The 10,571-nt window shown below is 53.1% G+C and overlaps 1 pseudogene; it reads left to right on the top strand.

Annotated features, from left to right (window-relative positions):
* The window catches only part of LOC128945560 (uncharacterized), a 1,627,138-nt pseudogene that overhangs the window by 687,814 nt on the left and 928,753 nt on the right, over positions 1–10,571 (top strand).

The raw sequence follows: 10,571 nt of genomic DNA, 5'->3' as shown, positions 1-10,571 counted from the left end.
CATTCCTACCTGGATATAATCTTGAGGTTCTGGACCACCAGCATGGCTTTCTCCACTGCATCTCCAGAGGAACAGCAGCTGCCTCTCCTTCCACTGGATCTTAGAGGAAGACTGCACCTTTCTAGAGGATCCCTGCTCCAACAGAACCACACCTGACGCTCCAGGAGGACTACAGCCACATTTCCAATGGGACTGCTACCAACAACCTGGCCAACAGGGTGTCAGGTTGTGTTCTGACTCTGTCAGTGTTGTTCTAGTGCACTGCATTGTTTATTTTATCTTTTTATTTTCTTGCCTAGTAAAGAACTGTTATTTCCTGCTCCCATATTTTTGCCTGAGGGTCTCTTAATTCCAAATTTATAGCAATTTGGAGGGGTGGGGAAGGTTTACATTCTCCGTTTCAGGGGAGGCTCCTGCCTTCCTTAGCAGACTCCTGTCTTTCCAAACCAAGACAGATTTTGGCGCCCAACGTGAAGCTCGAGGGCATAGAAACAAAAAGGGGATAACAGTTCTTGAGTAATCTAATTTTGTGTGCTGATATAGAAACCTTGTTAGGTGTCACCATGTGGTCCAGCTTGCCCTGGTTTGGGGGGCATGTGACCATGGCTGTATTTGTCCCATTCACACGCCCTCATATAAACATGGGTCCTATAACCAAGGTTGTCTGGTTTGCTTTACAGGTTAATAAAGTGAGGAATTCATGGATTTTTAACTTCCACTGGAAGGCAAGCACGTGGATTCAGAGCTATCACACCCTTACTGTATGGGCCCCTCAATGCCTTGCCCCATGACTCAGAGGTAACTCCCTCCAGGAGCCATTTCTGTTTGATGGGCAATCAAGGACCAATCATGACTCAGAACGGTATCAGCTCATTGGGAGATGCTCCACCCAGGGGGGAGGAGCTCAGCATCCCCACCTGGATATAATCTGGGTTTTGGGACAGAACAGGCAGCCCTTACCCACTGGTTTCCAGAGGACAAGAGCTGCCAGATCTTTTCTGCAGAATCACCACTTCAACAAGACCATTTCATCTGGACTGCCACCACCACCCTAACTAGCAGGGTGTCCGGTTTTATTCTGACTCTGTCAGTGGTTTCATTTTGTACTATTGCATGTATTTTTGGGTTTTTTCCCTTTTCCTAATAAATTGTATTTCTGACTTGGAGTCTCTCACTGGTTTTGCTTTCAAACCAGAACATAATTTTGGCACCCAAAGTGGGGCAGCAAGGTTTTTTCTCAAGAACCTGGTTCCACTTGGTGGGTAATGCAGAAGGATGGGGAAACCTCTTGTATACCACCAGGAGACCTATATTTAAGTGAGAACTGTGTATAAAGTTTCATTTTACATTATAGATATGTATAACTGTAACAGAGTATTGTTTTGGGTATAGATGGCAATAGGATAAGGGGTGGATTATGTCCTAGGTTAAAACATAAAGATTTATTCTATTCCCATCCTCAAGAGCTGTTCAGACCAGCAGAGGCATTGTTTTTTCCTTATCTCCTGTTAATGGGCCCCTCAATGTCTTGCCCCATGACTCAGAGGTAACTCCCTCCAGGAGCCATTTCTGTTTGATGGGCAATCAAGGACCAATCATGACTCAGAACGGTATCAGCCCATTGGGAGATGCTCCACCCAGGGGGGAGGAGCTCAGCATCCCTACCTGGATACAACCTGGGCTTTGGGACAGAACAGGCAGCCCTTACCCACTGGTTTCCAGAGGACAAGAGCTGCCAGATCTTTTCTACAGGATCACCACTTCAACAAGACCGTTTCATCTGAACTGTTACCACTGCCCTAACCAGCAGGGTGTCAGGATATATTCTGACTCTGTCAGTAGTTTTATTTTTTATTATTGCATGTCTTTTGGAGTTTTTTTCCCTTTTCCTAATAAATTGTATTTCTGACTTGGAGTCTCTCACTGCTTTTGCTTTCAAACCAGAACATAATTTTGGCGCCCAAGGTAGGGCACCAATGTTTTTGCTCAAGGACCTGGTTACTCTGGGTGGGTAATGCAGAAGGACGGGGAAACCCCTTGTGTACCACAAAGAGACCTAATTTTAAGTGAGATCTGTGTGTAAGGTTTCATTCTGTATTTTATATATATCAATATATCTATACATCTATATATCTTTTATATACATTATTATGTGCATTATACATTTATATATCTTTTTCTTTTGTGTTTCATGTATTTTGGGGGTTTTCCCCTTTTGTAAAAACTCTTATTTCTGACTTGGAGTCTCTCACTGGTTTTGCTTTCAAACCAGAACAACTGGCCACTGGTGATGGTTGTTTGGCTTGATTGACCAATTGGATCCGCGTGTGTGTTGTGACTGTCAGGCAAGGGCCATGGGTTGTTCTTAGTGGTAAAGGATGGTATAACAAAGGGATTGGACAGCCTGCTGCAATCATGGAGTCAATGCTCATTATTCCCCGCTGGGGACTGCTGCTACAACAGGGACTGATGATTTTTCTTTCAGCACTGGACAGTCCTTTTTCCAATGCCCCCATTTCTTACAGGATGCACTCTGAGCCTTCTCCACAGGGGAAGCTTTCTTGGGTGACTTTTCCCGAGTTGCCTTCTTGCTGGGCTGGGATTAACTCTTTCAGTTGGGCCCCTGTCTCAAAACACCTTCCAGGCCACCTCCAGCAGTTTATCCATGTCTTCAACTCCCTTTATCTTTCCTTATGTCTTTTGAAGCCTGACCCACACAAAACAAAACCAGGTGTGCTTTACCATCAACTGATTCAGGATCTAGATCAGTATATTTGATGGCAGATCTCTTCACCTGTTCAAAAATCAGTGGGTGATTCATCATAATTTTGCCTCACTGGGTAAAACTTTGACTAATTTACAGCTTTAGAGACCCCATGTTTTAACCCACATTCCATGAGACTTTGATATCATTTTAATTTTGCCACCTGCTTGGGTGTATTTGCATCCCACCCAGGGTTTCCAAGGGGAAATATCTCAGTGAAAGCGCCTTGAAACAGCTCCCTGGCTGTGCTCCCCTCCAGGAACATTGAGGTGGATTTATTGACCACTCGTCCCTCAGTGGGGTCTGTGGTATTTGCTGGGTCCCCAGGATGAACTAGGAACTGAGAATCTGACTCCATGTTCTTAGAAGGTTAATTTATTATTTTATGCTATTATTTTATATTACAGAATGCTATACTAAAACTCTACTAAAGAATAGAGAAAGGATACAGACAGAAGGCTTAACAAGAATGAATAATAAAAACTTGTGACTCCTTCCAGAGTCCCGACAGAGTTGGATGGTGATTGGTCATTAAGTAAAAACAATTCACATGTTGCATAAACAATCTCCAACCACATCCCAAAGCAGCAAAGCACAGGAGTAGCAAATCAGATAATTATTTTCTTTTTTTCTCTGAGGCTTCTCGCCTTCCCAGGAGAAGAATCCTGGGCAAAGAGGATTTTTTCAGAAAATATGGCAGTGACAATGGTCAAGTGATGTGTCTGACACAGACTTCAGATCAGCCCGGTGTGATTCATACAGAGGGCATTTATATATTTATTCATTCATTCATTTATTTATTCAATTATTCATTTATTTATTTAATTATTAATAGGCTGTATGGTGCACACATGAACTAAGAGATTATATTGCACCAACCAGCAGCTACAATGAATCAACGATAATCGATATTGGTATCAAACACTGTATCAAATTGCTGGTGATCAATAACAATGTGTAAAAGGCAATACAAGAGTGCAAAAGGCAATTATTAAATTGGCATTTATGACCCGGCTGTGCTGCAGGCACAGTGGAAAGCTGGAAGCTGCTGAGGGGACCCATTCACCCCTGTCCCCTGTCCCTGACTGTCCCCAGAGTGTCCCTGAGTGTCCCCAGAGTGTCCCCAGTGATGTCACCCCAGGAATTCCCATCAGGATTTGGGACAGTATCATTGAAAATTCCTAGAAAATTCCTCTGCTCCCCAAATCTGTCTCAAATACTGCACAGGGAGGGCACAGGTGACAGCAGTGATGTCCCTGATGATGTCAGTGCTCCCATGTGAAACTTTCCTGCAGCAGCCTCGGGATGTCCTCGATGGCTTTTTGGCACTGCTTGGCCACTGTGCAGCTGCCAGGGCCACCGGGGCCACCACAACCATCATAGGGACTCAAGAGGATGTTGTCGATGACCCCAGGTGTCCTCAGCAGGTGATCCTTGGCCAGGCGGGTGCTGGCCCCCCACAGCCACTCAAACTTGGCCACTTTGGCTACCAAGGCCTGGAGGACATCAGGGGACACCTCGTTTGTCCCCTTCAGGATGGGCTCGATGTCCCTGAGCCGCCACTCCATGTTCCAGTAGAACAAGGTGGCTCTGTCACACGTGGCCACCAAGCGCTGCAGCAGCCCCAGGGCCACCAGTGCCCAATGTCCCCTCCTGGTGGCCACCACAGCCTCTCCCATGGCCTCATTGGTGGCTGCCGCCACCTGGGCATTGTATGTAGCCATTTCCCCGGCCACTTCCTCCTTGTCCAGGGCCACCATCAGCTGCTGGTTCGCGATTACCTTCCTGTGGTTGTCACGGAGCTTGGTGGCCTCCCTGGACATCCAGTCCCAGCGGTCCACGAGCCTGGCCACCAACTCTTGCCAGGCCTTGGCCGCGGCTCTCCCATTGGCCCAGGTGGTCCCAGGGGTGGCCCCGAGGGTGGCCAGGGCCCGGCCCAGGGAGGCGACACCAGGGTGGCCCAGGGAGGCGACATTGCTGTGGTTCAGGATTGCATGAAGGCTCCGGGTGAAGTTCTTCAGGTCCTCATGTAAAGAGTTTGGGGACTTGTCGCTGTGTGGCCCAGTCATGGTGGCCAGCAGCTCGCCCAGGGTGGCCACCACGGCCACCAGCACCTGCAGCTGTGGAGGGGACAGGACAGGTGACAGGGACCTGGTGGCACTTGCGGCCTCCTGCAGTGGCCCCTGTGCCCCCGAGGGGTCCCCTTTGCCCCTCCATCCCCTTGTCAGCGTCTTGTCCCTACTGCCACCCCCCACCAGCCCCCCTGTCCCCCCAGTGTACTCTCTGTCCCCCACCGCTCCCCCATGTTGCACCTCTTGTGGTTCCATGCTCACTGCTGACACCTTGGGGACACCTTGGGGAGGCTCCGGGGGTCGAAGGAGCCTTGGGATGTCCTCGAGGGCTCTTTGGCACCGCTCAGCCACTTCACAGGCACTGAGGCTGACAGGACCATCAGCAAAACAGAAGTCGATGATGTCCTGAAGTGTCCCCACCAGGTGATCCTTGACCAGGCGGGCGTTGGCCTCCCACAGCCACTCAGCCACGGCCACCTTGGCCACCAAGTCCTTGGGGACATCAGGGGATGCCTCATTTGTCCCTTCCAGGGCAGCCTTAGTATCCCAGAGCAGGGGCTGCAGCTCCCGGGGGAACGCAGTGGCTTCGTCACACACGGCCACCAAGCGCTCCAGCAGCCCCAGGGCCGCCTCCAGCCGCTGTCTCACCATGGTGGCCCTTGTTGCCTCACTGGCAGCCACCCTGGCCTCTCTCCTCACCTGGGCTCCATGCCCGGCCACCACCTCGGCCCCCTCCTCCCTGCCCAGGGCCTGACCCAGCTCCACCATGTTTTCCTGAGCTGTCCCATAACGTGCAGCCTTGTCCTGCAGCTCCCTGGCCTGGGTGGCAGCGGTGGCCACCCTGTCGGCCGCCTTGGTGGCCAAATCCCTGCAGGCCTTGCGGAGCTTGGTGGCTGCCCTGGCCAGCCGGACCCAGCTGTTCACAAGCGCAGACACCGACCACAGCCACTCACCAACCGCCAATCCCACAGGTAACAAGGTGGTCCCTGGGGTGCTCTTGTAGGCGGCCAGGGTCTGCCTCAGGGCGTTGAAAGGGCTATCATCGTCGGAGGTGACATCTTGGGGCCACCAGGCGTTATCAATGCGGTGCAGGGTGACCCAGAGCTCCCTGGTGAAGAACTCCAGGTCCCAGTACAGGGACCATGGGGACCAGGGCTGCATCATCTCGTCCTGACTGCTCAGCGTGCCCAGCAGCTCACCCAGGGTGGCCACCACGGTTACCTGTGGCTGCAGCAGGGCCGGGGACAGCTGGGGAGGGAAAAAGGAAGGTGTCAGGGACCTGGTGGCACTTACGGCCTCCTGGGGTGGCCCCCTGCCCCCGAAGGGCCCTTTTTGCCCCTCCCTGGAGGGCTCTGCTGCCCGTCTGTCCCTCCCTTGTTACCGCTGCCACCCCTGCCACGTCCCTGGTAGCGCCTGGCACCCTCCTGCCCTCACTGCTGTCCCCTCTGCCACCTCCCCACCCGCCCCGGTATCCTCTCCCTCTTTCAGCACCCCACGTTTTCCCCCCTCCCGTCGCACCTCTATGGGGCTCCATGCTCACTGGGGACACCTTGGGGACGCTCCGCTGCCGAAGGAGCCCCGGCACCAGCTCCGGTCCCGGCCCAGAACAGGCCCCGGGGTCGGCGCCGGGAAAAGGCGGAGCCCCCTCAGGAGGGGCCGGAAAAGGGGTTGGGCGAGGTGACGTCACCGCCCGCCCTTTCGAGTACCGTCCCTATCCATGGAAAGCGCCTGGATTTGGCCGTTTTGGTTGAATCCCAGGGGATTTAGGCTCAGTAGAAGGGGATTTAGGCTCCATCCCCAGGGGATTTTGGTTCCATCCCACCATTTCTAGGCGGATTAATTCCGCCGTTCCCGGCTGGATTTACGAGGGAACGCGGAGCGCTCTGAGGCGCCCACAGAGTTGCCCTCAACAAACAGGGCCGCGGTGCTTCTCTCGCGAGACCTCTGGCGAGAAGCCCCAAAGGCGGCGCGGACCAATCAGAAGCCGCGCCGGCCAGAAGTACTGGCAGAAATTCCCATGGCTTTGGCGTCGGCAGCTGCTTCCGGCGAATCCGCGGTGCATTGTGGGCATTGTGGTCCCCGTGGGGCCCAGCGGCGGAGGAGCGGGGCTGAGGCCGCCGTTGGGGAGGGGGCGGGGCGGGAATTTGCGGGCGCCGAGGGAGCCCCGGGACCCCCCCCGGCAGCGCGCAATGGGCGACAGCGACCGCGGTCAGCACTGGGAGCGGGGAAAGGGGGAGGGGCGATGAGGGGGGGTTTGGAGGGGTTATGAAAGGACTGGGAGGGACTGAGGGAGAACTGGGGGTCCTGAGGGGATGTGGGGTGTTCTGAGGGCGTTTGGGGAGATCGAGAGGGAGAACTGGGGGTCGTGAGGATATTTGGGGGATCCTGAGGGGGTTTGGGGGGATGTGAGGGGATGTGAGGGGGTAAGAGGGAGAACTGAAGATCCTGAGGGTATTTGGGGGGTCCTGAGGGGGTTTGGGGGGATGTGAGGGGGCTGAGGGGTTGTGAGGGGGTTTGGGACGTGGTGAGGGGATGTGGAGGGTCCCCGGGGGAGAATTAGGTGTCCTGAGGGGGTTTGTGGGGTTCTGAGGAGATCTGGGGGGGTCTTGAGGGGATATAGAGAACTCATGAGGAAATCTGGGGGGATTCTGAGGAGATTTTCAAGGGTCCTAAGGAGGATATGGGAGCCCTGCGGGGGACGTGGGGTACTGAGGGTAGTATGGAGGTTGTGAGGGCATTTGGGGGCATTCTGAGTGGGTTTGGGAGGATTTGGGGAGTTTTCGACGAGATTTGGGGCATCCTGAGGGAATTTTGGATATCCCCGAGTGGATTTTGTGGGTCCCTGACTGGATTAGGGGTGATTTGGGGTTATTTTGGGGTCCCCGAATGGATTTTGGGGCATTTGGGGAATTTTGGGCTCCCTGGCTGGATTTTGGGGTATTTTCTGGTAATATTGGGGTCCCTGACTGGATTCTAGGAGGATTTGGGGTAATTTAGGAGTCTCTGATGGGATTTTGGAGTATTTACCCGTGTTTTTGGGGTAAGTTTGGTCTTCTGACCAGATTTTGGGGTGCCTGCCCTGATTTTGGGATATTTTGGGATACCTGACTGGAATTTGGGGTTATTTTGGGTCATTTTGGGGTTCCTCACCAGATTTTTGCCATTTTGGGGTAATTTCATGGTCCCTGACCGAAGTTTGGGGATTTTTTTGGGTATTTTGGAATAATTTTGTGATCTCTGGCTGCAATTTTGGGTTTTTTTGGGCTATTTTTGTAGGACAACAAGGGAAGGATGGTCGGGATGGAGAGAGACGGGTTCTCTGAAGCCAGGTCATGGAACTTGGGGTTTATTGCAAAGGGCCTGGGTGCAGGGCCCTGCTTGGAGCTGCCAGGCACAGCTGGAGTAGGCCTGAGAGAGGGAGAAGAGTGGTGTTATATTTGCCCAATTATCCCATCATCAACAAAACCAAACACTATTAAAGGTAGCAGCAATTTTCATTGAATAGCTTAGAATATATAAAATCGGACACACTTGAAATATTGACAATGTAATTTGGTTAAAATAAGGGATAATTTGGTTCCAATAATAGCGCATAAGCAAAAAAAACCAAACAGCGAGGGGTACGGAGAGCAGGGCCCTTGGACCCCTGCCACCTCACGTAGGAGCTTGCCAAGGGAAAATTCCCCCTGTTGTGCCATGTGTCAATGCCATCTCCTCCCATTTTCAAATCATCGCACTTCTACCTCTGCCCTCATCACCACCTTTACCGCGCATGCTCCACCACTCGCTTTGGTGGTCACACCCGTCTTTGGATGTCGTAACTGATGAAGGCCTCTCCTCTTCCTCGATGTCCTTTAATTCACCCTTGGGTTACACATGTGCACCAAGCCAGTATAATGTACGCCAAAACTAACATATAATATTATATTTAAGTGTCAAAACAACAAATCTCTAATAACTAGCATTTTCCTGGGACCCCACCAGATTTTCCTTTCTTTCTGTTAATTTTTAGTAACTGTTATCTCTTGCTGTTTCCTGCCTTGAACATCTGCAGGAAAGGGGGGGGGAATGGAACCCCTCCTCCCCTTTCTTTCTTGGCATTACACCTGTTAACTGTTTTATTATTGCCAAATATTAATTACTGTATCAATATTAATTACTGTTTCAATTTTGTCAGCACGAATCATACCTATTTAGCACACTTATCATGATCCTCCTCTGAGTTTTTGGAGTTCTCTGTCAGAAATCTCTCCCCTCCCCCACTCATCCACAGGGCTTTGGGGCGGTTTTCCCTTTTTGGGGGAAATCAAAGCGATGCCCTGATGCTCCTAATTAGAGGGAGGAGAAGTGAGGCTCCAGGGCTTCCCGCTGAGCCGGAGCCACCGGAACCGCAGTGCCGGGAAAGCCGTGGCGGGAGGTGCGGAGAAGTTTGTTTGTGTTTTCAGCTCAAAACCCCTCGGGCCCGGGCCCGTTCCAGGGCTGTTCCTCAGCTCCGGCTCTGCCCTCACGCAGCCCGGGGGGCCCTGAGAGCGCGGGGAGGGGCTGTGCCGTGTGCAGAGCCCGCCCCTGGCTGGGATTGGGCGATGGTGCCGTCAGTCGTGGTTGTGGCGCGTTGATTGGTGGGAGCGGGGCGGAGCAGGGTCTCGGTGGCGGGCTGAGGGCGGCCGTGGCTGGGCAGCGGCGCCATTGTCGGAGCGTGTGTGCGGTCCCGTGAGGGGCGGCAGCGGCCGGAGCGCGGTGAGGCGGCGGCGGAGCTCGGAGGCGGCCGCAGCGCAGGTGGGAGCCGCGCTGGGTTGTGCGGGGGCTCGGGGCTGGCTGCGGGCCTCGGGGGCGGCAGGGGGCTCGGGCGGGTTCGTAGTGCCGTGTCCGACCCGTGTTGCCGCTGGCGTGAGGGCGCTGCGGGAGCGGCTGCCCGCGGTCTCCTTGCGGCCGCTGCCTCGGCAGGAGCCGCTGGCGGAGCAGCGCTGGCTCGGCCCGGTTGCTGTGGCTGGGACAGAGGGGGCTGCCCCGTGCCCGGGGCTGTGCGGGGAAATTCCCGTGGCCGGAGGTTTCTGTGCGCAGAGGAGACAGAGGAGTCCTGTAAAAGTGACTTTATTGCTGAGCAGAGGGAGAGGCCGTGGGGCATTTGCCGTGCGGTCTCTGCCATTGTTGTAGTTCGCAGCCTCCTTTTTATCCTCATTTTCCCGGCCTCATCTCCCTCTCCCTTTGCGCACTGGCTGAGGTACTTGGAAGGTTCAGACCTCCCGATCCGGTAACTGCATGTCCTCGTAATGTGCACCCCGACTTCTGTAGAACAGCCGATATTCACTGCTCTGTTAAGTCTTTGTTCTTCTGGAAGTTCAGGAATTCAGCGGGACTTTGTCTGATCGGCGGTCCATGTAAATTAGTAATAGTTTTTGAAACTGATGTTTTTTCCCTTCCTTATGTACGAATCCCTGACCCAATCTCTAGGCAGATTCACTCAGTGATTTTTTTTTTCTTTCCCTTTTTTTTTTTTTTTTTTTTTTTCCTACTGAGAGTTGTTTGGTTTTGGGATTATTCGCAGTGCCCTCATTCCCTGTCCTTCTGTAGCCGTTTCTGGATCAGGAGGCCTGGCTGCCACCTGCATGCCCTCACTCCGCTGCTGAATGAGCTGCATTCTCAAGGTGTGGAGCATGGTAAAAAGATGAGAGTTGCTGTAGCACGTCAGAGGAGAAACAACATTCGTTTAACCCAAGGTCTGTCAGGGACCCACG

Source organism: Melozone crissalis, unplaced genomic scaffold (genome assembly GCF_028551555.1).
Source record: "Melozone crissalis strain CALT ecotype California unplaced genomic scaffold, PUWL_Pcris_2 ptg000066l_1, whole genome shotgun sequence".
Lineage (NCBI taxonomy): Eukaryota > Metazoa > Chordata > Aves > Passeriformes > Passerellidae > Melozone > Melozone crissalis.
This window is presented reverse-complemented; position numbering and strand designations above follow the sequence as displayed.